Source organism: Bufo bufo, chromosome 1, assembly GCF_905171765.1.
Source record: "Bufo bufo chromosome 1, aBufBuf1.1, whole genome shotgun sequence".
In the NCBI taxonomy this organism is placed as follows: domain Eukaryota; kingdom Metazoa; phylum Chordata; class Amphibia; order Anura; family Bufonidae; genus Bufo; species Bufo bufo.
The window spans coordinates 839,886,720-839,910,699 of NC_053389.1; positions in this window are offsets into that span (position 1 = coordinate 839,886,720).

Here is a 23,980-nt window from a genome sequence, read left to right on the forward strand (position 1 = left end):
AGACACGTAGGAAGGCAAGAGAGAGAGACACGTAGGAAGGCAAGAGAGAGAGACACGGAGGAAGGTAGAGGGAGACACGGAAGAAAGCAGGAGAGACAAAGCAAAGCAAGAGAGAGATGGGAGAAGGCAGGGGAGACGCAGAGAAAGACATGGAGGAAGGCAGGGAAAATAGAGAAAATCAGGCTGGGTCCAGGGCCGGACTGGGGATAAAAACCAGCCCTGGAGAAAGTTGCACCCCAGCCCCACAGCGTTGCGTCATTATCTACTTGTTTATAATAGGAGAAAGCGTTCATTGTAAACACGAATATGACCTTTGCCCCACGATAGCTCTTTTGTAGAACCCTCATTGTTCATATTATCACCGTAGACCAGCTTTTCCCAACCAGGATGCCTCCAGCTGTTGGAGAATTACAACTCTCAGCATGCCCACACAGCGTTTGGCTGTCAGGGCATGCTGGGAAATGTAGTTTTGCAACAGCTGAAGGCATCCTGGTTGGGAAACACTACAGTATCCCATCCAATTGGGTCAGAACTAAGAATAATCAAAGAACTTTACTTTAAAGTAGAGGTGGGACGAATCCAATTTTTTTCGAATCCGAAAAGGTTCTCGAATCCTACGAATCCTGTACATAAGAATTGTGGGAATGGTGTAAGAAACAAAGTGATCCAAACTCAATATTCTTATAATATGAAAAATAAAGAGTCCTTACTTTTTTAACAAAGTATTCGGAAAAAATTGGAAATACAGGGTAATACAGCGCACATACCTCCTACATCCAGGGTAATACAGCGCACATACCTCTTACATCCAGGGTAATACAGCGCCCCATACCTCTAATATCCAGGGTAATACAGCGCCCCATACCTCTTACATCCAGGGTAATACAGCGCCCCATACCTCTTACATCCAGGGTAATACAGCGCCCCATACCTCTTACATCCAGGGTAATACAGCGCCCCATACCTTTTACATCCAGGGTAATACAGCGCCTCATACCTCTTACATCCAGGGTAATACAGCGCCTCATACCTCTTACATCCAGGGTAATACAGCGCCTCATACCTCTTACATCCAGGGTAATACAGCGCCTCATACCTCTTACATCCAGGGTAATACAGCGCCTCATACCTCTTACATCCAGGGTAATACAGCGCCTCATACCTCTTACATCCAGGGTAATACAGCGCCCCATACCTCTTACATCCAGGGTAATACACTGCACATACCTCTTACATCCAGGGTAATACAGCGCCCCATACCTCTTACATCCAGGGTAATACAGCGCCTCATACCTCTTACATCCAGGGTAATACAGCGCCTCATACCTCTTACATCCAGGGTAATACAGCGCCCCATACCTCTTACATCCAGAGTAATACAGCGCCTCATACCTCTTACATCCAGGGTAATACAGCGCCCCATACCTCTTACATCCAGAGTAATACAGCGCCTCATACCTCTTACATCCAGGGTAATACACTGCACATACCTCTTACATCCAGGGTAATACAGCGCCCCATACCTCTTACATACAGGGTAATACAGCGCCCCATACCTTTTACATACAGGGTAATACAGCGCACATACCTCTTACATCCAGGGTAATACAGCGCCCCATACCTCTTACATACAGGGTAATACAGCACACATACCTCTTACATACAGGGTAATATAGCACCTCATACCTCTTACCTCCAGTGACGTCTCCTCTGATATTCTCTTTCCTCATCTTCTCCTTTCAGACCTTTAGATCAGACCTCCAGTTTTCAGCCATTTTTCTTCTCTGCAGTTTCTTAGTTTACTACTTTACGACTTCCAGCTGTAGCAAGAGCAGCAGATGAGGTGACGCTTGATCAAGGCTCAGGAGCTCAATAATCAGCAAGCTGGAGTGCAAGGGGCTGGACTTATATAGGGAAGTACCAGGTGTGGGGAATCAAGGGTGATGAGCAAGGCTTGGCAAGACTGAGGTTAACTAATAGGCTTCAGGGAGGAATGTCCAGAGAGGACGGTAGCCTAGTAAGCAGGGCTACCGCCTGGGATGTGGCTGGTCACGGGTTTGAATCCCAACAGTACTCCCCCCCTTCCAAGGTGACCTCTGGGCACCGCAGGGGCAGGCTTACCGGGGCGCCGTTGGTGGAACTCTTTTACCAGTCTGGGGGCGTGGACATTTTCTTCTGGCTCCCAGGAGTTATCCTCGGGAGGGTAACCCTCCCACCCAATTAGGTATTGTAGTCTTCACCGGTGGATCCTGGAGTCGAGGGTCTTTGCGACAACGTATTCTTCTTCACCCTGTACCCTCACGAGTGGTGGAGGGGGTGAGTGGCGGCCTGTGAAGGTGTTCTCCACGTATGGCTTGAGGAGAGAGCAATGGAAGACAGGGTGCACCCTAATGGAGTCCGGAAGGTCGAGCCGGAACGTGACCTTGTTGATTTGTGTGGTGATCCGGGACGGACCCATGTATCTTTGGGCCAACTTTTTGGAGGGGACCTTCAATCTGAGGTCCCTGGTGGACAGCCACACCTTGTCTCCCACATGGAAGCCCGGGGTGGGTTTGCGATGTCTGTCTGCTCCCTGTTTAAAGCGCCTCTGGGCAAGCTGGAGGTTGTCTATAATGTTCTTTTGTGCCTCCTGTAGGGTTGTTAGGCGTTCGGCCACTGCTGGGAGGGTGGAGACGACGGGTAGGTGGGGAATGAACACCGGGTGCGAGCCTGTGTTAGCAAAGAAGGGGCTGTGCTTGGTTGAGCTGTGCTCAGCATTGTTGTAGGCGAACTCGGCCGTGGGGAGATGATCAAGCCAGTCATCCTGCAGGTGGGAGCTGAAACAGCGTAGGTACTGCTCTAGGGTCTGATTAGTTCTCTCCGTCTGCCCGTTTGACTGAGGGTGGAAAGCGGAGGACAGGTTTACTTTAACCCCGAGCGCCAGGCAGAAGTTCTTCCAGAACTTTGAGGCAAATTGTACACCTCGGTCGGAGACCACGTCGTCCGGGATCCCATGCAGCCTGAAGACCTCTCTGAGAATTAGATCGGCCGTCTGTTTAGCAGTGGGTATGCCTTTGTAGGGGATGAAATGGTCCATCTTGGTGAGACGGTCGACCACAACCAGGATGGTGTTCATCCCTTTTGAAGGAGGAAGGTCTACCACAAAGTCCACGGAGATCGAGCCCCAGGGGCGAGAGGGAATCGGGAGGGGTTGTAACAGACCCACGGGAGAGGAACGAGGAGTCTTATTGCGGGCACAGACTGCGCACGAGGAGATGTACCTCTTGATGTCCTCCTTGTATGTTGGCCACCAGAAGGAACGGGAGAGAAGCTCCTGGGTCTTTCTTGTGCCAAAATGGCCGGCCAGCTTGGAGTCATGGTTGAGTTTGAGCACTTCGAGCCGTGCGATTTCTGGTACATATAGTTGTAGGTCCTGATGAAACCAATGACTGTTCTTAAACGTAAGGCTGATATTCCCTGTGGGGTGGGCGAGGAAGGGGTCATTTTCGTATCCTTCTTTGATTGTGCCCAGGAGTTCTTTAGAGTAGGTGGCCCCTACGACCCTTCTCTCGGGTAAGATGTTATTTTAGCCCTTGTTACTCTGTGAGGGCTCGGAAAACATTCTGGAGAGGGCGTCAGCCTTGCCGTTTTTTGATCCGGGGCGATAGGTGATGAGAAAGTTGAATCGGGAAAAGAATAGGCTCCATCTGGCCTGTCTGGCTGAGAGTCTCTTAGCACTGCGGATGAACTCGAGGTTCTTGTGGTCAGTTAGTACGATTATGGGGTTGGTGGCTGCCTCCAGCAGGTGTCCCCACATGTCCCAGTATCATAGTGCCATCTCGCCCCCCCCCCAATGTGCCAGTATCATTGTGCCATCTCCCCCCCCATTGTGTTAACCCTCTGAGTATCTAGCAAGAACATTGTGCCTGCCAATTTATATAAGACTGCTACTGTGATATATGGAACTGAACAAAAGACTGTAAATAGTTAATTGTTCCAGTAAAAGGAAGTTTTGGTTCACCACAACATCATGTTCCTCAATTATTCGTATTATAAATCGGTGTGCCACCGTTACCGGCACTGGCGTCACGAACTTAAAGGGACCTTGCTACCGGCACATTAAACCTGCAACACCCAGGGCACCTCACCTACCACCGGCCTGGTCTCTATACACAAAGAGTGCCCCAGAGGACTTCTGTGCCAGCCTCTCCATCACTGCTGTACGCCTGCCCAGGGTCTTCCTACAAACTGTGACCAAGAGCAACCCTTGATTGCCTAGTAACCGTCACCTCACCATCGCAATACTCTGCAGGGCTGCGTACTGCACCAGTATCATAGTGCCATCTCCTCCCCCTATGTGCCAGTATTAAGTGCCTCTCTCCTTCCCACCCCCCCATATGTGCCAGTATCATAGTGCCATCTCCCCCTCTCCCAATGTGCCAGTACCAAATGCCTCTCTCCTTCCCACCCACCCCCCTATGTGCCAGTACCATAGTGCCATTTCCCCCCCAATGTGCCAGTACCATAGTGCCATTTCCCCCCCAATGTGCCAGTATCATAGTGCCTCTCTCCTTCCCACCCACACCCCCATGTGCCAGTATCATAGTGCCTCTCTCCTTCCCACCCACACCCCCATGTGCCAGTATCATAGTGCCTCTCTCCTTCCCACCCACACCCCCTATGTGCCAGTATCATAGTGCCTCTCTCCTTCCCACCCACACCCCCTATGTGCCAGTATCATAGTGCCTCTCTCCTTCCCACCCACACCCCCATGTGCCAGTATCATAGTGCCTCTCTCCTTCCCACCCACACCCCCATGTGCCAGTATCATAGTGCCTCTCTCCTTCCCACCCACACCCCCTATGTGCCAGTATCATAGTGCCATTTCCCCCCCAATGTGCCAGTACCGTAGTGCCATTTCCCCCCCAATGTGCCAGTATCATAGTGCCTCTCTCCTTCCCACCCACACCCCCTATGTGCCAGTACCATAGTGCCATTTCCCCCCCAATGTGCCAGTACCATAGTGCCATTTCCCCCCCAATGTGCCAGTACCATAGTGCCTCTCTCCTTCCCACCCACACCCCCTATGTGCCAGTACCATACTGCCATTTCCCCCCCAATGTGCCAGTATCATAGTGCCTCTCTCCTTCCCACCCACACCCCCTATGTGCCAGTATCATAGTGCCATCTCCCCCTCTCCCAATGTGCCAGTACCAAATGCCTCTCTCCTTCCCACCCACCCCCCCATGTGCCAGTACCATAGTGCCTCTCGCCTTCCCACCCACACCCCCTATGTGCCAGTATCATAGTGCCTCTCTCCTTCCCACCCACACCCCCTATGTGCCAGTATCATAGTGCCTCTCTCCTTCCCACCCACACCCCCAATGTGCCAGTACCATACTGTCATTTCCCCCCCAATGTGCCAGTATCATAGTGCCTCTCTCCTTCCCACCCACACCCCCTATGTGCCAGTACCATAGTGCCATTTCCCCCCCAATGTGCCAGTATCATAGTGCCTCTCTCCTTCCCACCCACACCCCCTATGTGCCAGTATCATAGTGCCTCTCTCCTTCCCACCCACACCCCCTATGTGCCAGTATCATAGTGCCTCTCTCCTTCCCACCCACACCCCCATGTGCCAGTATCATAGTGCCATTTCCCCCCCAATGTGCCAGTACCATAGTGCCTCTCTCCTTCCCACCCACACCCCCTATGTGCCAGTATCATAGTGCCTCTCTCCTTCCCACCCACACCCCCTATGTGCCAGTACCATAGTGCCATTTCCCCCCCAATGTGCCAGTACCATAGTGCCTCTCTCCTTCCCACCCACACCCCCAATGTGCCAGTACCATAGTGCCTCTCTCCTTCCCACCCACCCCCTATGTGCCAGTACCATAGTGCCATTTCCCCCCCAATGTGCCAGTACCATAGTGCCTCTCTCCTTCCCACCCACACCCCCTATGTGCCAGTATCATAGTGCCTCTCTCCTTCCCACCCACACCCCCTATGTGCCAGTACCATAGTGCCATTTCCCCCCCAATGTGCCAGTACCATAGTGCCTCTCTCCTTCCCACCCACACCCCCAATGTGCCAGTACCATAGTGCCTCTCTCCTTCCCACCCACCCCCTATGTGCCAGTACCATAGTGCCATTTCCCCCCCAATGTGCCAGTATCATAGTGCCTCTCTCCTTCCCACCCACACCCCCTATGTGCCAGTACCATAGTGCCATTTCCCCCCTATGTGCCAGTATCATAGTGCCTCTCTCCTTCCCACCCACACCCCCTATGTGCCAGTATCATAGTGCCTCTCTCCTTCCCACCCACACCCCCTATGTGCCAGTACCATAGTGCCATTTCCCCCCCTATGTGCCAGTATCATAGTGCCTCTCTCCTTCCCACCCACACCCCCTATGTGCCAGTATCATAGTGCCATTTCCCCCCCAATGTGCCAGTACCATAGTGCCTCTCTCCTTCCCACCCACACCCCCTATGTGCCAGTACCATAGTGCCATTTCCCCCCCTATGTGCCAGTACCATAGTGCCATTTCCCCCCCTATGTGCCAGTATCATAGTGCCATTTCCCCCCCTATGTGCCAGTACCATAGTGCCATTTCCCCCCCAATGTGCCAGTATCATAGTGCCTCTCTCCTTCCCACCCACACCCCCTATGTGCCAGTACCATAGTGCCATTTCCCCCCCAATGTGCCAGTATCATAGTGCCTCTCTCCTTCCCACCCACACCCCCTATGTGCCAGTACCATAGTGCCATTTCCCCCCCTATGTGCCAGTATCATAGTGCCTCTCTCCTTCCCACCCACACCCCCTATGTGCCAGTACCATAGTGCCATTTCCCCCCCTATGTGCCAGTACCATAGTGCCTCTCTCCTTCCCACCCACACCCCCAATGTGCCAGTACCATAGTGCCTCTCTCCTTCCCACCCACACCCCCTATGTGCCAGTACCATAGTGCCATTTCCCCCCCAATGTGCCAGTATCATAGTGCCTCTCTCCTTCCCACCCACACCCCCTATGTGCCAGTATCATAGTGCCATCTCCCCCTCTCCCAATGTGCCAGTACCAAATGCCTCTCTCCTTCCCCCCCCCCCCCCCATGTGCCAGTACCATAGTGCCATTTCCCCCCCTATGTGCCAGTACCATAGTGCCTCTCTCCTTCCCACCCACACCCCCTATGTGCCAGTACCATAGTGCCATTTCCCCCCCTATGTGCCAGTATCATAGTGCCTCTCTCCTTCCCACCCACACCCCCTATGTGCCAGTACCATAGTGCCATTTCCCCCCCTATGTGCCAGTACCATAGTGCCTCTCTCCTTCCCACCCACACCCCCTATGTGCCAGTACCATAGTGCCATTTCCCCCCCTATGTGCCAGTACCATAGTGCCTCTCTCCTTCCCACCCACACCCCCTATGTGCCAGTACCATAGTGCCTCTCTCCTTCCCACCCACACCCCCTATGTGCCAGTACCATAGTGCCATTTCCCCCCCCTATGTGCCAGTACCATAGTGCCATTCCCCCCCCCTATGTGCCAGTATCATAGTGCCATTTCCCCCCCTATGTGCCAGTATCATAGTGCCTCTCTCCTTCCCACCCACACCCCCTATGTGCCAGTACCATAGTGCCATTTCCCCCCCTATGTGCCAGTACCATAGTGCCTCTCTCCTTCCCACCCACACCCCCAATGTGCCAGTACCATAGTGCCTCTCTCCTTCCCACCCACACCCCCTATGTGCCAGTACCATAGTGCCATTTCCCCCCCAATGTGCCAGTATCATAGTGCCTCTCTCCTTCCCACCCACACCCCCTATGTGCCAGTATCATAGTGCCATCTCCCCCTCTCCCAATGTGCCAGTACCAAATGCCTCTCTCCTTCCCACCCACCCCCCCATGTGCCAGTACCATAGTGCCATTTCCCCCCCTATGTGCCAGTACCATAGTGCCTCTCTCCTTCCCACCCACACCCCCTATGTGCCAGTACCATAGTGCCATTTCCCCCCCTATGTGCCAGTATCATAGTGCCTCTCTCCTTCCCACCCACACCCCCTATGTGCCAGTACCATAGTGCCATTCCCCCCCCTATGTGCCAGTACCATAGTGCCTCTCTCCTTCCCACCCACACCCCCTATGTGCCAGTACCATAGTGCCATTCCCCCCCCTATGTGCCAGTACCATAGTGCCTCTCTCCTTCCCACCCACACCCCCTATGTGCCAGTACCATAGTGCCTCTCTCCTTCCCACCCACACCCCCTATGTGCCAGTACCATAGTGCCATTTCCCCCCCCTATGTGCCAGTACCATAGTGCCATTTCCCCCCCCTATGTGCCAGTATCATAGTGCCATTTCCCCCCCTATGTGCCAGTATCATAGTGCCTCTCTCCTTAGACATATATAACTATATGCATCAGTTGATGACAATAGAAAAAATCAGCAGAAAAAATCATCAGTAGCCGGGAAATCGATAAAGCTTGACAAGGTTCAGAGCTAGCAAACAAATGCAGAGTGGTGCAGGTCAACAGAGCGTCTCGGGGGCGTGGCTTGACCGTCCGGCAAGATGGACGTGTAAGTGAGGAGCTCCGCTGCCCAGACACTGTAAACGAGCCACATTAGCCCGGTACCCGGCTCCCATGGGGAAATCGCTGCACTCCAGAAAAGCTAGAGGCAGCCCGGCACCCCACGTGAAGTCCCAGGACATAGCGATTTACCTGGACCGCCGCGCTGCTGTTCCCGCGTCGCTGGGACGCCTGAGGCGCGAATCAGGAGTGACTCACCCCTGCTGCAGTGCGCCTCCGTACCTGTGAGCCGCTCTCCTCTGTCCCCATTAGCAGAGGAGTTCTCCTATAAGCCAAGGGAGCAAAGGGGGTCAGTGGAGGAGGTGAAGCAGCTGAAGGAGACAGATTACAGACCTGCCATGCCGCCTAAAATGGCGCCGAAGCGCATTAACCCCTTAGCCACTCCAACACAGCGCAGGAAAGATTGGGCGGACAGCTCTGAAGACCCTGATCACAGCCAGGGTAAGGAGAAAAGTGGGGGGGATGATATGCCCTGGGATTCGCAGTCTGACATCAACGATGAGGTGGAAGATGGCGCTCTGCAATTGTCACAGGCCTCAGCCTCCTTAAGGCAATCGTTGCAACATCTCCCTACTAAGGAGGACACGTTCTCCCTACTAATAGCAGAAGTTAGGGACACGTTCAAAGCTGAAATATCGTCCCTACGCCAGGATTTTCAACAAGTTACAGCTAGGGTGGATTCTCTGGAAATCGAGCATGATACTACCCGCAAATACATTGCTCATCTTCAATCTACTGTTGTACAGTGCACCCAAGTGGTCCGAGACAACACCAGACACTTGGAGGACCTGGATAATAGAGGCCGCAGACATAATATCAGGGTGCGGGGTCTGCCTGAACCGGAATCTGAAGAAAACTTACATGTGGTTTTGAATGAGCTATTTAATTCTATTTTAGAGGCCCCATCCACCCATGTCATCAAAATGGAACGTGCTCATAGGGCCCTGCGACCCAAAAATGTGACAGCACAGCCCCGGGATGTCATCTGCCGGATCACAGATTACCAGGTGAAAGAGAACATAATGGCCAAGGCCCGGGTATTGCGGGCTATTGACTTTAAGGGGGCGCAAGTGCAACTATATCAGGACCTTTCGTGGCTCACCCTGCAAAAAAGACGCCATCTCCAGCCTCTATTACTATCCATGAGGCAGAAGAAAATTCCTTACCGCTGGGGATACCCGTTTGCACTTATAGCTAATAAAAATGGAAGGGCAGTATCCATGCGTGCTCATGCGGACTTATCCTCTTTTTGTGCAACCTTAGGGGTCTCGGAGCCTCCCATTGATGATTGGGAGGTCCTCGACCCGATGCCGGCTCCCTCCCCAATTTGGAGTCAGGTGAAGAGCAAGAACCGTAGGTCCCAAACGTGAGAAGATTCCAGGAGAATGAGTACGAGAGATGATACGTCCTGAACTACTGGGACTGGAGCTGTATATTGAGGCTCACTTCTTGCAGTTTATGTTATTATGACGGGCGGCAGATGTCCCTCATATGTTTTTAGTGCCTAATTGTTTTAGAAGAAACGTATTATAAGGCGTTTTAAACGGCTCACCTATTATGCATATTGTCCACACAATGTCTAGTTATCTATGTCGGATGTGTTCTACCATGTCACCACAGGGGGGAGTGATCCTAGTTGCCCTCTTCCTTTCCTCAGTTCTATATGGTGATGAGGAGAAGAGATTGGGCTATTTGATGTGTCCTTTGCCTTTTCTGAATGCCCCCATCTGGATGTCACAGTCCAATGTTTGGATATTTCCTGTTCATTTTCTTTTTATGTATTTGTCCTTTGTGTTCCCTTGCACCCTTTTGTGTCGTGTATCCTGTTATCTGTCTATTGTATTTGATGAGGAGATCTCCTGGAGGAATGATGCCTATTGCCAAAATAGCAAGTATATGGCGCAGTTATTTTTTATGCCATGGTCAAGTGTATGTCCTTGAACGTCAAAGGCCTGAACTCCAATGTTAAAAGGAGACTGGCCTTGACGGAATGTCGTACCCAAGGGGCGGACGTAGTCTTCCTCCAGGAGACACACTTCGATAACACCGGGTCATTCAAGTTTGCTAGAGGTCTATTCCCAAGGGCTTATTCAGCTTCTAGTGGGCAGAAAAAAGCAGGAGTGGCGATCCTCTTATCTGCTAATTGTCCACTTCAGGTGACCAACCCGATTTCTGACCCTCACGGGCGTTATATAATTATACAAGCCACTCTATATGGCTCTCCTTTTGTTTTATGTAGCCTTTATGCTCCGAACACTAAGCAGATCCCTTTTATTGCCAAGGTGCTCTCTAGAGTATCTCATATGTTACCGGCAGCACTCATTGTGGGGGGTGACTTTAATGTCTCTTTTTCTGAAACGTGTGACAGGCAGACATTGACAGGGAAGCCCCCTCCCAGAGAACAGGTTAAGCTTTCGCCTCTTTTCAGACGCCTAGTGAGACGATTTGGGTTATTTGACCTATGGAGGGTGAACTATCCCACGTCCAAAACATATACGTTCTATTCCCACCCGCATAGTACGCACTCTAGAATTGACTATTTCTTAGGTAATGTCCCTATTATGCGTTCAATGGTAGATGCAGATATAGGAACCATCTCATGGTCAGACCATGCGCCAATTTTTTTAAAACTAAGTACTGGACACACGGTGACTAAGATCTGTCACTGGCGGTTGAATGAAAACCTGATATCAAACCCAGTATCTAGGCAGGAATTGCGGGAGAGTCTATCGGAATATTTTAATATAAACCAGCAATCAGTTTCCTCGGTGACCACTCTATGGGCGGCGCATAAAGCTGTTTTTAGGGGCAACTGCATAGCTATAGGCTCCAAATTGAAAAAGGACAGGAATAGGCAATATTGCTCTATTAAGAAAGATCTGGATCATCTGGAGAGTCAATTGGGCCCCCGTAGTTCTCGGCACCTCTTGAGGCGTATAGTTTTGCTGAGAGCTAAGTTGAGGGACTTGGCATTGGTAAAGACAGATTAGCTACTCTTGTATTCCAGACAGCGTTACTATGCCTGGGGGAATAAGTCACACACGCTTTTAGCGAAACAATTACGTGATTCCACTTTAGTAAATATGCCAACGGCTTTGAGACAGGCTGATGGTACCATCACCTATGATCCGAATAAAGTCATGTCCATCTTTCAGAAATATTATGAGAATTTATATTCCCTTCCTCTACAGATAGCGAGGGACCCCATACAACAACATGAGCAGCTCTCTGTGTCCCTTAAAAAATGTGGGTTACCTAAATTGTCCAACGATTTAGCAGCTACACTCAACACCCAAATTACTACAGAGGAGATAGCTGGAGTAATTAATAGTCTACCGAATCGTAAGTCACCAGGTCCGGACGGTCTGACGTACCTTTATTACAAGACATACTTAGACATTCTGCTCCCACACTTGGTTAGGGTTTTTAACTCCTTCATGGGGGGCTCCCCTGTACCTGACACGATGCTGCAGTCTTTTATTACCCTTATTCCCAAACCAGGCAAAGATCCCATGGAATGTGCAAATTATCGTCCTATAGCCCTCCTTATCTCAGATTTGAAGATATTTACAAAGACCCTGGCGAACAGACTTGTCAGTCTGCTTCCGAGTCTGATTCACAAAGACCAGGTTGGTTTTGTGTTACATCGCCAAGGAGGAGACAACACAAGGAGGACTATAGATCTGATAGATGTTCTTAATAGGAAGAAACAACAGGCATTGGTGTTGGGCCTAGACGCAGAAAAGGCCTTTGACCGCCTGAGTTGGCCTTTTATGTTCTCTGCGCTGAGATGTTTTGGTATCGGGGGGGGCCCTTTCTGAACGCTATACGAGCCCTTTACACCTGCCCCTCGGCCTTTGTGAGAATGACGCATGCCCAGTCAAAACTGATACCCCTCCGCAATGGTACACGGCAAGGCTGCCCGCTGTCTCCATTGTTATTTGTACTGTGCATTGAGCCGCTGGCAGCGCTAATTCGGGCTCATCCGGATATTCAAGGGGTAGAAGTAAATAGAGTTGCCTTTAAAGTGTCACTCTTTGCTGATGACATTCTTATGACATATCTCATTGCCAAATTTATTCCAGGTCATGGAGGAATATGGTAGGCTGTCTGGGTACAAGATCAATAAGTCCAAGACGGAGGCACTGCCTATTAATCTCCCTCCGGAAATATTGAATAATTTAAAAAGCAATTATCATTTTAGATGGAATGATACCACCCTTAAGTATTTAGGAGTAAATTTAACGAAAACGTATGGTACTTTATATACTCATAATTTTGTCCCTTTATTTCAAGAACTTAATGCACTTCTGGCTAAGTGGATGCCCTTGCCTATCTCCTTGTTAGGGCGTATTGCAGCGGTCAAAATGACCATATTACCCAAGTTACTATATGTGATGGAGACTATCCCCGTCCCGATACCTAAAAAAGAGCTGAGAGCGCTACAGTCTTCCATCCTTAGGTTTGTCTGGAATGGGAAGAGACATAGGATTGCTTGTAGTACTCTCACTGCCCTTAAAACACAGGGTGGTCTGGGGCTTCCTGACATTACGAAATACTACTGGGCGACACACTTGCGTCGTATCCCAGCATGGTCCTCACTTCCAGCATTCTGTAGATGGATGGAGATTGAGAAGCTATGGCTAGCCCCTATTCAATGCCCTCTTGTGGTCGTCCTTACCAGGTGATTACTCGGCTCAACTGTTGGGCCCTATGCTTCACACATTTAACATCTGTTAGCCTCTGATAAGCCCTCCTTGACTTCCTTCTTGTTTAATCCTGTGTTTCCAGTGGGACTGCAGGGTCTGTCCTTTAACCCATGGTTCTCTAACAAGCTCTTTAGATTTGCTGATATTGTGGAATACAGGACTCTGGAGATCATGTCTTTTGACTTGCTTAGGGAGAGATACGATCTACCTGAGTCCTCTAGATGGCAGCACTTGCAAATAAAACATCTGCTTAGTTCTATGTTTCGAGACACAAAGGTATCTACCTGTAAGGGTACGCTGGATTGCACTCCAGCGTGGAAGGCAGCGGCCGCCTATAATGATACGCTGGGTTGCGCTCCAGCGTGGAACGCAGCCGCCGCCTGTAATGATACGCTGGCTTGCGCTCCAGCGTGGAACGCAGCGGCCGCCGGGCCGTCTTGTGGCTCCGCCCACTCACACTCCGGCCGATAAATAGGAGACAGGGGCTGTACAGGGTGTTCCACTAATGGAGTGCGCACCCTGCCAGCTCCATTCAACCAGAGGACTCTGTCCCTAAATCCGGACTGGAACCCAAAAACGCCGTGGAGGACTTCCACCCTTCAGCCACTGGCTCCCCCGCTGCTGGCTCCCTCGCCAGGGACTACTAACTGCAAGTATATGCCTGTTAACTGGCTTGTCTATTGATCTGGAATGCAGAGTGGAGGGATCTCCAGGTGGTGAGAGTTGGTATTGCAGTATTAACCCTGAACTGAGGACATGCTATATACTAACCCGTAACCCCTTCAAGTATTAGGAGATCTTCCTCCCCATTAGTATTTCTATTTAGTTGGTTCGCGGTAAATGATTTTGCTAACCCTAAACTCTCCGCTTAAGACTGAGAGAGCCGCCTGGGGTTCATACTGAGCAGCCGCAAATCTCACAGCCATCACTCAGGCAGTGTGGTAGAAGTGGATGTCCATTGACTCCGCAGTTGAGATCCTAACTGATCAACTTGGTGCGTTACACTACCCCAACACAATTTGAAAGACTATGTAAGCTTTCGACTTCTACTAAGGGTCTTATATCGGATATTTATGTCCTTTTATCAACTCCTGAACCACCGCAGGTCTTAAGACATACTTATATGTCTAAATGGGAGAGATACCTTGAAAAAGACATCTCGCCAAGTGAATGGCAACTTATTTGGCGTAGAGCAGCATTGTCATCTACTTGTGTGACCTTTAGGGGAAATTCATATAAGATATTAATGTTTTGGTATCACACACCTCAGATGCTTAGACATTTGAACCCCACTGTTTCTGGTAATTGTTGGAGGTGTGATTCTAGCCAAGGGTCGTTGTTCCATATCTTTTGGGACTGCCCAGTTATTTTTCCCCTGTGGAAGGAGGTCCAACGCCATTTATTACAGATTTTTAACATCACCTTCCCATTGGATCCATATATGTTTTTATTGAACATGCCTCCATTGATACTAAAGAAGCCAGTGCTCTACATGGTTCTTTATATTTTGTCTGCTGCGAGACGCCTTATTGCTAAGTTCTGGAAGAGACGAGATATACCTACTAAACTGGAGCTACTCAATAGTATAGCGGAAGTCAGAAGGATGGAATATTTGACGGCATGCATTAGTAATACAGTAGACAAATTTAATAAGATTTGGCAACCCTGGGATACTTTCTTTGATATGAACAACTAAAAGCCTTTTCCCCATTTTTCTTTTGTCTTCCCTCTTGTGTCTTGTCTCTCATTTGTTTTCTCAAACTATTCAATTTTTATAATAGAGTAAGTGATCCATTATCCCGGTTTTCGGGATTTCTCAAGATAAGCTGTTATTTTATTGAGAATGACTTGGTGCTGTAATTGTGTTGTCAATTCTGCTGTTTCTCTCACTTGGATTATCTGAAAGTCTATTGATCACAAACTGTATATGTATACTTTTATTATTGTACTTATTCTAATAAAAAGACAATTATACAAAAAAAAAACTGAGCGTCTCAAGGGTAGCGTGGCCTGTAGGGTGTGACATGGGTTATAGCATTTATCGGTAACTGGATGGCAGGTAATAATGAGGATAAGTATATATAGACAGAGGCAAATATACAGTATATAAGAGTCAGCAGAGTCATAGCCCAGTCATCTATGGGAATCTGTCTAGGGGTGCCGGTTGCAGGCCGAGCGGCGGTATTCGGGTAATTAGAAGGGTCTCATGTTTACCTTAGTCTTGTATTGCATGTTGCCTGTGGGATGCGCTGGCTTGCACTGCGCTTGTGTCTCTTTTTAAGAATGCCGCTGGTACGGGCGAGCGTCCTACGTCAGAGCGTCCGGCCCCGTCGCACGCATGACGTCAACGCGCACAAGCGGGTGACGTCACTGCGGCAGCGGCGCACGCGCGCATGCGCAGTAGGCCGGCCGGGACCAGGGCTGGCATAATACTATTGGCAACCTGATCTAAACGATGAAAGGGGGTATCTCTACTGCCCAAACATAGATGAGTGTGGCGATAGTGGTCTCAAATGGCATATACAGTGGCACAGTATGTCCCCTAAGAAAAGGGGGGTTAAGACATACATTGGGGTATGTACGTGGACCCAACCAGGGTAAAACACTTTCTAGCAGGCATAATATGTTCCATTATTAACTCTATGTAGCCAAGACAAATACCAGATGTCAGAACAGCACAATATATCTTTTGTTATATACCATGTACTATATGTTATTATATACTATATTAATACTAGTACGACTATGGTAAAACTGTAAATATTATACTGTATATTGTATATTATACGACTATGGTATATCTCATACTACCTGGTTGGGATGGACTTTATGAGTTATTTTGTCTGCGGGAGGTAAAGGAGAGAATATGGCGTTAGTAAAGATATCATAACAAGTTATAGAGAAAGATATTATGAAGCTATAGTGTCCGATCCTATATATCTTCCGATATAGTGGTATAGATCTGGTAGTATCATCACGATGTACAAAAGTCAAAGTCCCTATTCATACCATTAGGAGAAAGGGTATTGAGTTCAAAGATCCAGAAAGATTCGCGTTCTTTGAGACGCGCGATCCGGTTCCCACCTCTTCTTCCAGCGGGTATTTGTTCCAATATTTGAAACTTGAGCTGATTAATTTGGTGTTTTGCAAGAGAGAAGTGATGTGGGATGGGTTGTTCTGTTCTATTGCAACGGATATCGGATTTATGTTTGGAGATTCGGTCACGTATATTCTGAGTTGTTTCTCCCACATAGTCCAGGCCGCAGGGACATTTAATGAGGTACACTACAAACGAGGAGTTACAGGTGAAGACATTTTTTGAGTAGTATATTTTGCCCGAGCGGGGATGTGTGATACGATTCCCTTTGATTACATTGGTGCATTGGGCACAGTGTAGGCATGGGTATGTGCCTGTTTTTTTCGGGGCTAGGGTGGTTTGTTGTAGTGTGGGTCTGAGTGGACCTATGTCAGCATGCACTAATTTGTCTTTGAGATTTTTTGGCCTCTTATAGCACATACGGAGTGGATGTTTCCCACCCACCCCCGCATGTGCCAGTATCAAGTGCCTCTCTCCTTCCCCCCCCATATGTGCCAGTATCATAGTGCCATCCCCCCTCCCAATGTGCCAGTACCAAGTGCCTCTCTCCTTCCCCCCCCCCCCATGTGCCAGTATCAAGTGCCTCTCTCCTTCCCCCCCCATATGTGCCAGTATCATAGTGCCATCCCCCCTCCCAATGTGCCAGTATCAAGTGCCTCTCTCCTTCCCCCCCCATATGTGCCAGTATCATAGTGCCATCCCCCCTCCCAATGTGCCAGTATCAAGTGCCTCTCTCCTTCCCCCCCCATATGTGCCAGTATCATAGTGCCATCCCCCCTGCCAATGTGCCAGTATCAAGTGCCTCTCTCTTTCCCCCCCATGTGCCAGTATCAAGTGCCTATCTCTTTCCCCCCCATGTGCCAGTATCAAGTGCCTCTCTCTTTCCCCCCCATGTGCCAGTATCAAGTGCCTCCCGCTCCCCCCATGTGGCAGTAACAGTCCGGTATAAAATAAAAAAAAACACTTCTACTTACCTCCATGTCAGCCTCTTCCTGTGTCTCGTGCTGTATGTCTATATATGGAGTCAGTGCTTGTGTATTTCAGAAAAGTTTCTGCTGGGACTCAAACCCACGACCTTCGGTATCAGAGGCAAGGCACTTAACCACACAGCTATAAGAGCTTCATAGCCACTGCCTGAAAAAATATGAGACTTCTACTGTAGACTCTGTCATAGCTTTGATAGCCAGTGTACATCCATACACATGACAGCTGCCCCAGCACACTCAGCACTGCTATATCTATACACATAACAGCTGCCCCAGCACACCCAGCTCTGCTACACTTATACACATAACAGCTGCCCCAGCGCACTCAGCTTTGCTATATCTCTATATATGCTAGTTGCCCCAGCACACCCAGCTCTGCTACATCCATACACATGACAGCTTCCCCAGCACACTCAGCTCTGCTATATATCTATCTACTGTATAGTAATACTTAGAGATATATAGATATAGCAGAGCTGGGTGTGCTGGGGCAGCTGTCATATATAGAGATATAGTAGAGCTGGGTGTGCTGGGGCAGCTGTCAAGTGTATAGATGTAGCAGAGCTGTGTGTGCTGGGGCAGCTATCATATATAGAGATATAGCAGTGCTGAGTGTGCTGGGGCAGCGGTCATATAGAGATATAGCAGTGCTGGGTGTGTTGGGGCAGCTGTCTTGTTTATGGATGTACACTGGCTATAACAGCTATAACAGAGTCTACAGTAGTATTTTTTCAGGCAGTGGCTATGCAGCTCTTATAGCTGTGTGGGTAAGAAGGTCGTGGGTTCAAATCCTAGCCGACACATCTCTCCCTCTCCTGAGGATGGCAATACAGATGACTATGCCTGGGATTTGTCGGATTCGAATCTCGTAGCGTGCAAGTTATGACATAGGCAGGGCGTCTATACAGTAGTAAGGGCGCTGCCGGGAGGTGAGAGAAGGCTACCGCCGTCCTGCATGTCGTTACAGTGTGTGGTGTTTGTGGCAGTCGCTACACCGGCCAAGGAGCCTCCTCGCTGTCGGCACAGCTGGCAGTGAAGGCTACTGGCCTAACAGGAATTTTCCCGGCATCCCGGTAGGCCAGTTCGGCTTTGGGCAAGACATGGAAGAAGGTAGGGGAGACACAGAGGAAGACAGAAGAGACAAGGGAGAAGGTAGAGGGAGAAACAGAGGAAAGCAGGAGAGACAAGGGAGAAGGTAGAGGGAGAAACAGAGGAAAGCAGGAGAGACAAGGGAGAAGGTAGAGGGAGAAACAGAGGAAAGCAGGAGAGACAAGGGAGAAACAGAGGAAAGCAGGAGAGACAAGGGAGAAGGTAGAGGGAGAAACAGAGGAAAGCAGGAGAGACAAGGGAGAAGGTAGAGGGAGAAACAGAGGAAAGCAGGAGAGACAAGGGAGAAGGTAGAGGGAGAAACAGAGGAAAGCAGGAGAGATAAGGGAGAAGGTAGAGGGAGAAACAGAGGAAAGCAGGAGAGACAAGGGAGAAGGTAGAGGGAGAAACAGAGGAAAGCAGGAGAGACAAGGGAGAAGGTAGAGGGAGAAACAGAGGAAAGCAGGAGAGACAAGGGAGAAGGTAGAGGGAGAAACAGAGGAAAGCAGGAGAGACAAGGGAGAAGGTAGAGGGAGAAACAGAGGAAAGCAGGAGAGACAAGGGAGAAGGTAGAGGGAGAAACAGAGGAAAGCAGGAGAGACAAGGGAGAAGGTAGAGGGAGAAACAGAGGAAAGCAGGAGAGACAAGGGAGAAGGGAGAGGGAGAAACAGAGGAAAGCAGGAGAGACAAGGGAGAAGGTAGAGGGAGAAACAGAGGAAAGCAGGAGAGATAAGGGAGAAGGTAGAGGGAGAAACAGAGGAAAGCAGGAGAGACAAGGGAGAAGGTAGAGGGAGAAACAGAGGAAAGCAGGAGAGACAAGGGAGAAGGTAGAGGGAGAAACAGAGGAAAGCAGGAGAGACAAGGGAGAAGGTAGAGGGAGAAACAGAGGAAAGCAGGAGAGACAAGGGAGAAGGTAGAGGGAGAAACAGAGGAAAGCAGGAGAGACACAGATAAAGGAGAAACACTTCTGTTCAGTTTTTACAAAGGAAAATTAAGGAAAATGACCTCCGTTAGGAAGACTAATGAATCTTTTGATGCATGTGTCTTTACAGAGGAAGAGGTTCTGAGTCAGCTGTCTAAAATTACTACTAATAAGTCACAGGGGCCTGATGGGATACACCCAAAGCTATTAAAAGAGCTCAGCGGTGAACAAGCAAAACCATCTTAGGCCTCCTTTAGACGGACGAGATTTCCGCGCGGGTGCAATGCATGAGGTGAGCGCATCGCACCCGCACTGAATCCGGACCCATTTATTCCTATGGGGCTGTGCACACGAGCTGTGATTTTCACGCATCACTTGTGCGTTGCGTGGAAATCGCAGCAAGCTCTATTTTATGCATTTTTCACTCAACGCAGGCCCCATAGAAGTAAATAGGGCTGCGTGAAAATCGCAAGCATCCGCAAGTGAGGATGGGGTGCGATTTTCACGCACGGTTGCTAGGAGACGATCGGGATGGGGACCCGATCATTATTATTTTCCCTTATAACATGGTTATAAGGGGAAATAATAGCATTCTGAATACAGAACGCATAGTACAATAGGGCTGGAGGGGTTAAAAGAAATTTTTTATTTTTTTTTACTCACCTTAATCCACTTGTTCGCGCAGCCCGGCTTCTCTTCTGTCTTCTTTCTTCAGGACCTGGGTAAAGGACCTTTGATGACATCACTGCGCTCATCACATGGTCCATCCAGCTGCACGGCAAAATAGTGGCAGGATGGATCCAACAGGGTGAACAGCATGTCGGATCCATCCTGCCGCTAGTGTGAAAGTAGCCTAAGTGAGCTGCAGGCAGAAGCCAAGAGAGAATGTGTGGATGTATGGATGGGTGACTAAAATAATAGATGGCGGAGGTGCAGTAGACATCGCTTATCTGGACTTTAGTAAGGCTTTTGATACTGTCCCACATAGAAAGCTTATCAATAAAGTGCAGTCTTTGGGCTTGGACTCCCATATTGTGGAATGGATTAGGCAGTGGCTGAGTGACAGACAACAGAGGGTTGTAGTCAATGGAGTATATTCAGACCAAGGTCTTGTTACCAGTGGGGCACCTCAGGGGTCTGTTCTGGGACCCATATTGTTTAATATCTTTATCAGTGAAATTGCAGAAGGCCTCGATGGTAAGGTGGGTCTTTTTGATGATGACACAAAGATTTGTAACAGGGTTGATGTTCCTGGAGGAATACACCAAATGGAAAAGGATTTAGGAAAACTAGAAGAATGGTCAGAAATCTGGCAACTAAAATTTAATGTTGATAAGTGCAAGATAATGCACCTGGGGCGTAAAAACCCAAGAGCAGAATATACAATCAGTGATACAGTCCTATCCTCAGTATCTGAGGAAAGGGATTTAGGGATCATTATTTCAGAAGACTTAAAGGTAGGCAGACCATGTCATAGAGCAGCAGGAGATGCTAGCAGAATGCTGGGGTGTATAGGGAGAGGCATTACCAGTAGACAGAGGGAGGGCGCTCATGCCGCTCTACAGAGCACTAGTGAGACCTCATCTGGAGTATTGTGCTCAGTACTGGAGACCATATCTCCAGAAGGATACTGATACTTTGGAGAGAGTTCAGAGAAGAGCTACAAAACTGGTCCATGGATTGCAGGATAAAACTTACCAGGAAAGATTAAAGGACCTTAACATGTATAGCTTGGAAGAAAGACGAGACAGAGGGGAGATGAGAGAAACTGCTAAATACATAAAGGGAATCAACAAGGTGAAAGAGGAGAGAAGGTTTACAGGAAGAAAAACTGCTACAAGAGGACATACAGGGAGTGCAGAATTATAAGGCAAATGAGTATTTTGACCACATCATCCTCTTTATGCATGTTGTCTTACTCCAAGCTGTATAGGCTCGAAAGCCTACTACCAATTAAGCATATTAGGTGATGTGCATCTCTGTAATGAGCAGGGGTGTGGTCTAATGACATCAACACCCTATATTAGGTGTGCATAATTATTAGGCAACTTCCTTTCCTTTGGCAAAATGGGTCAAAAGAAGGACTTGACAGGCTCAGAAAAGTCAAAAATAGTGAGATATCTTGCAGAGGGATGCAGCAGTCTTAAAATTGCAAAGCTTCTGAAGCGTGATCATCGAACAATCAAGGGTTTCATTCAAAATAGTCAACAGGGTCGCAAGAAGCGTGTGGAAAAACCAAGGCGCAAAATAACTGCCCATGAACTGAGAAAAGTCAAGCGTGCAGCTGCCAAGATGCCACTTGCCACCAGTTTGGCCATATTTCAGAGCTGCAACATCACTGGAGTGCCCAAAAGCACAAGGTGTGCAATACTCAGAGACATGGCCAAGGTAAGAAAGGCTGAAAGACGACCACCACTGAACAAGACACACAAGCTGAAACGTCAAGACTGGGCCAAGAAATATCTCAAGACTGATTTTTCTAAGGTTTTATGGACTGATGAAATGAGAGTGAGTCTTGATGGGCCAGATGGATGGGCCCGTGGCTGGATTGGTAAAGGGCAGAGAGCTCCAGTCCGACTCAGACGCCAGCAAGGTGGAGGTGGAGTACTGGTTTGGGCTGGTATCATCAAAGATGAGCTTGTGGGGCCTTTTCGGGTTGAGGATGGAGTCAAGCTCAACTCCCAGTCCTACTGCCAGTTTCTGGAAGACACCTTCTTCAAGCAGTGGTACAGGAAGAAGTCTGCATCCTACAAGAAAAACATGATTTTCATGCAGGACAATGCTCCATCACATGCGTCCAAGTACTCCACAGCGTGGCTGGCAAGAAAGGGTATAAAAGAAGAAAATCTAATGACATGGCCTCCTTGTTCACCTGATCTGAACCCCATTGAGAACCTGTGGTCCATCATCAAATGTGAGATTTACAAGGAGGGAAAACAGTACACCTCTCTGAACAGTGTCTGGGAGGCTGTGGTTGCTGCTGCACGCAATGTTGATGGTGAACAGATCAAAACACTGACAGAATCCATGGATGGCAGGCTTTTGAGTGTCCTTGCAAAGAAAGGTGGCTATATTGGTCACTGATTTGTTTTTGTTTTGTTTTTGAATGTCAGAAATGTATATTTGTGAATGTTGAGATGTTATATTGGTTTCACTGGTAAAAATAAATAATTGAAATGGGTATATATTTGTTTTTTGTTAAGTTGCCTAATAATTATGCACAGTAATAGTCACCTGCACACACAGATATCCCCCTAAAATAGCGAAAACTAAAAACAAACTAAAAACTACTTCCAAAAATATTCAGCTTTGATATTAATGAGTTTTTTGGGTTCATTGAGAACATGGTTGTTGTTCAATAATAAAATTAATCCTCAAAAATACAACTTGCCTAATAATTCTGCACTCCCTGTAGTGTTAAATTAGAGGGGCAAAGGTTTAACAGTAATATCAGGAAGTATTACTTTACTGAGAGAGTAGTGGATGCATGGAATAGCCTTCCTGCAGAAGTGGTAGCTGCAAATACAGTGAAGGAGGTTTAAGCATGCATGGGATAGGCATAAGGCAGGACAGACATGGAAGAGGGTAGGGGAGACACAGGAGAAGGCAGGTGTGGCGAAACCAACCTCGCCACTGGGTTTTGGAGAGGCCTGTTTATCAGCCTCTTGCCCCTGGATTATGGGCCATATACTAACTTTTAAACCCCTGAACCTATTCAAGTGAATTTTGGATAGGTTTGTCCCCACGTTATACTGTTTAAATTGATGTAAGTTATATGTATGGCCAATGTAAAATCACAAAGTTGTAACAATTTATAATAAGTGTAACTTGTCAGATTGGGAGGAAAATGCTGGGTGTGTTTCTATTGTGCCATTGTCCCATTGTGTGTTTAAATGGTGATGTCTGTCCTGTTGTCTGCACATGTGTATTGGCGATTTCCCTTTGTCCTGAGAGATAATTGGATTGCTCCTCAGGTTGTCTCCGGGACAGAGAGGAGGAGACCATGATGCATTGTGGGGATATGTTGTATCTGTCCTATGTCACAGTCTTCATTCTGGTCCTCTGGGGGCGTGAACGATTGGTTGCTGTAGTTACATTGTATGTGTTGTAAATTACTGATTGGTTATATTTCAAACCCCTGTGGGCAGTACTATGTTTGTGGTTTATGAATAAAAGAGGCTGTACGTGAAGTACAGTCAGACCACTGCTTGACCCTCAACACGGAGCCTTGTCTCGTTATTGGGGGGATCCGCTGTATGCTGTTAGAGACTGATTGCCAGGAGTGTAAGCTGATTCCTGTTCGTCTGCTAGCAGCTATTCGTGAGGTTCCAGTTTGGAGTGCTACTTTGTATCCAGTTCGGGAGTTGGTGTTCTGCAGTAGCTGTGCCTGTCTCTCAGAAAGGGGCATATCGCCTAAACAGATTTTAACCCCTTGTCTGCTGAAACGGTCCGTTACATTGGTGGCAAGCAGCGGGATCGTTCCTACAGCCAGAAGGACAGCTACAGGAGACACCATTTCTGTGGATTCTACAATTTAAGGACAACGCATGTCCCAGTACAGCGTCCCTGACAGCAGCAGGATTGAACCAGCAGTGTGATACGAGGAGGAGGAC